We start from the raw sequence: 2,940 nt of genomic DNA, 5'->3' as shown, positions 1-2,940 counted from the left end.
CACACCATTCAGACACCATTGGATAAGTTGTATATCAGCTGATTAGGAAGTTAGTCACTTAAACATGCTTTACCCATAGGTAGGTGTTTCTGCAGGATTGCAAGTTGAAATGCTTAATTTTGTTAGCCACAAAAATAACGTGGCTGTGGTTGTGTAACTTGGTCTCCTCACCAGACAGCCCTGCAGATTTAGTGCCATGCTTGAGAGTCACGTTTGGGTATTTTGGAACAAAATTAAGATAGGTTTAAAGGGAATTATATTATTTCCCCACCCTCCTGGCCACAACCCGCCCTTTTTTTGTACAGCAAGTGGGTTGCTTTTGACAAACCTGTAGCAAGAATGCCTTTTTGTTTGTCCCTTTTGCAGAAGAAAGGCAAATAGGTCTTCTCAGATGGAGCAGGGAAGAGACTTGTCTCCACAGAGGAGCCACCACTGCAACGGCAGAGCCCTGGACTTGATGCCCTGCTGCCACTGATGACGGGTGGTGGTAATAGGGCTTTAGGCAATATTTTATGGGATAACGTAGCATTTGAATTCAGCTAGGAGTAATGAACATTTATATCATCAAAATAATAAAAAGTGCATCTGCTGTAGATGCATATGTTCGATGCGTCCATCCCCAATGCCATACAATTAAGAATATTGGGAGAAGACATATCTATTGAGCATGCTCTGTGCAGTTCAATCCAGGCTCCCCACTGCTCCAGTCAGCTGGAGCCATCTGCCAGATGACCTGGGGCCTCTTGGATGTAGGGCCCTGAAGTCCAGCCACAATTGACCCAATGATTCTGAATAGGCAGGTGTAGGATTGCACTGTGGCAGGGCTAGATAGAGGAGGCAGAAGCACTCAGATAGTGACCTGGTTCATACGTACAGTAGTCTTGATCTAACTCATAAATCTGCACTACAAATCCCAGGAGCAGGACCGATAAGGCAGTCCTGTCCTATCTTCACACGATGTATAATTTCAGCCTCATTTGTACAGTAAATGTATCCTTGCCCTTCCTTAAAGTAAGGAAGATCTCTTGCTATGGGGCTAGAGATGACATTACTGTATTCTATTCTCTTTAACTTTCAATTTTACCCAGAACTCTTCTGAAGCAAACTAGATCTTGCTCAGAAACAATCTGATTGACAGGGTGCAAATATGGACTGAAGGATCTTTGTGCCTAAGACTCCTCAAACTGGCAACTTGAAAGATCACCTTTCCACACACCCATTATGTTTATCTAGACCCATCCCACCAGGATAAGGAGAGTGATTGGTGGTTGTTTTCCCACCAGCAGAAGGCAATCAATGAGAAGGGAAATGCATCTCCTTGAGGATGCCCTTATAATGACTGACTGATGGATAAACACTACTTCAGTGCTGATACAACTAAGGGTAACCTATAACTCTCATTCATAAGCTGGGAAGCGGAAGGCAACATCATGGAAATACAGAAATAAAACAAATTCTTGCTAGGCTAGGTTTGTGCCATTATTAGGTACAAGTGGGGTGAGGCCTGAAGAAATATAATTACTTAAACTGGTAATATGAAGACATGCTGCAAAAAAAGCTGAAAATTGCCCAAGAAAAAATTATCACTTTTATCATTCCCCGATGTTCTTTAAATGCTAAACTCTTACAAACAATAAGATAATTGGAAAGACTTGCCATCTCATAACATAACAAGAACACTGTATCTATTGCCTTGATCTCCCACATCTATTCTGAAAACATAAACCCCTTCTTTCCTATGGCAGCAGATCTTTCTTCACTTCAGGCTTTTGAGAGAAGGAAAAAACCCACAGTGTCACTATATGAACACAGAAATCACCTTTTCAGAATGTATTGAATGAGACTGCCTGTCTAAACTGTATCAATGAATCAATTTTTATCTTCTGAATATTTTATGCACTGATGCATCTGCATCCCATTATAAATTTTACACAGAATCCAAAATTAATACAAAGAATGGATAAAGCAGCAACCTTAAAACAAAATGTATACAAATGCAAATAAAGTAAAAATGTTTCAACAAACCATCACGATGTAAAAAAAGATGTTGAGACCTTAGAAAAAGTACAGAGAAGAGCAACAAAGATGATTAGGGGACTGGAGGCTAAAACATATAAAGAATGGTTGCTGGAATTGGGTATGTCTAGTTTAACGAAGAGAAGAACAAGGGGGGACATGATAGCAGTGTTCCAATATCTCAGGGGGTTCCACAAAGAAGATGGAGTCAAGCTATTCTCCAAAGCACCTGAAGACAGGACAAGCAAAGACCTTTAAATTGCAGTCTCTCTGCAAATGGTTCCATGAGGGCTCTTTTCATAGTTGCAAATGAGTGCAATGTTACCATGTTAGTCTTATTTTGCTGTATGTTGAGATACTGTATGTTCAATGCTAATAGCTGGCTTAACATGAGAATACTGTGCAAAGGGAAAACTTGACAACAGTACCCAGTATACAAGGAGGGATGTGGGCAGACTCAGCCCTGTGTGTCTCTCCCAGGCCCCTTTTCTTTACCTCACCAGCCCTGCCAAAAGTGCTCTACATTTCAGTGCTATGAATGCCCCAAATGGCTGCTTAACTTCTCAACCTTTTGAAGTAAGAATCAGAGGAAAATGCCCACTTAAGACTAATGCAGTTTGAACAGTGGAATGGTTTGATGCTCTGCAGCAACCCAGAGCACGAGAAAAAAAAACAGACCACCTATGCAACATCTTCCAACAAAACGGATACCCAGGCAACTTTAATGAAGAGAAGGACAAGGGGTGAGATGATAGCAGTGTTCCAATATCTCAGGGGTTGCCACAAAGAAGAGGGAGTCAAGCTATTCTCCAAAGTGCCTGAAGACAGGACAAGAAGCAACAGATGAAAACTAACCAAGGAGAGAAGCAATCTAGAACTAAGGAGAAACTTCCTGACAGTTAGAACAATTAACCAGTGGAACAA

The sequence above is a fragment of the Crotalus tigris genome, unplaced genomic scaffold (assembly GCF_016545835.1).
Source record: "Crotalus tigris isolate CLP2741 ecotype Arizona unplaced genomic scaffold, ASM1654583v1 scf7180000018806.1695572, whole genome shotgun sequence".
NCBI classification, from domain to species: domain Eukaryota; kingdom Metazoa; phylum Chordata; class Lepidosauria; order Squamata; family Viperidae; genus Crotalus; species Crotalus tigris.
Note: the sequence above shows the minus strand (reverse complement) of the source record.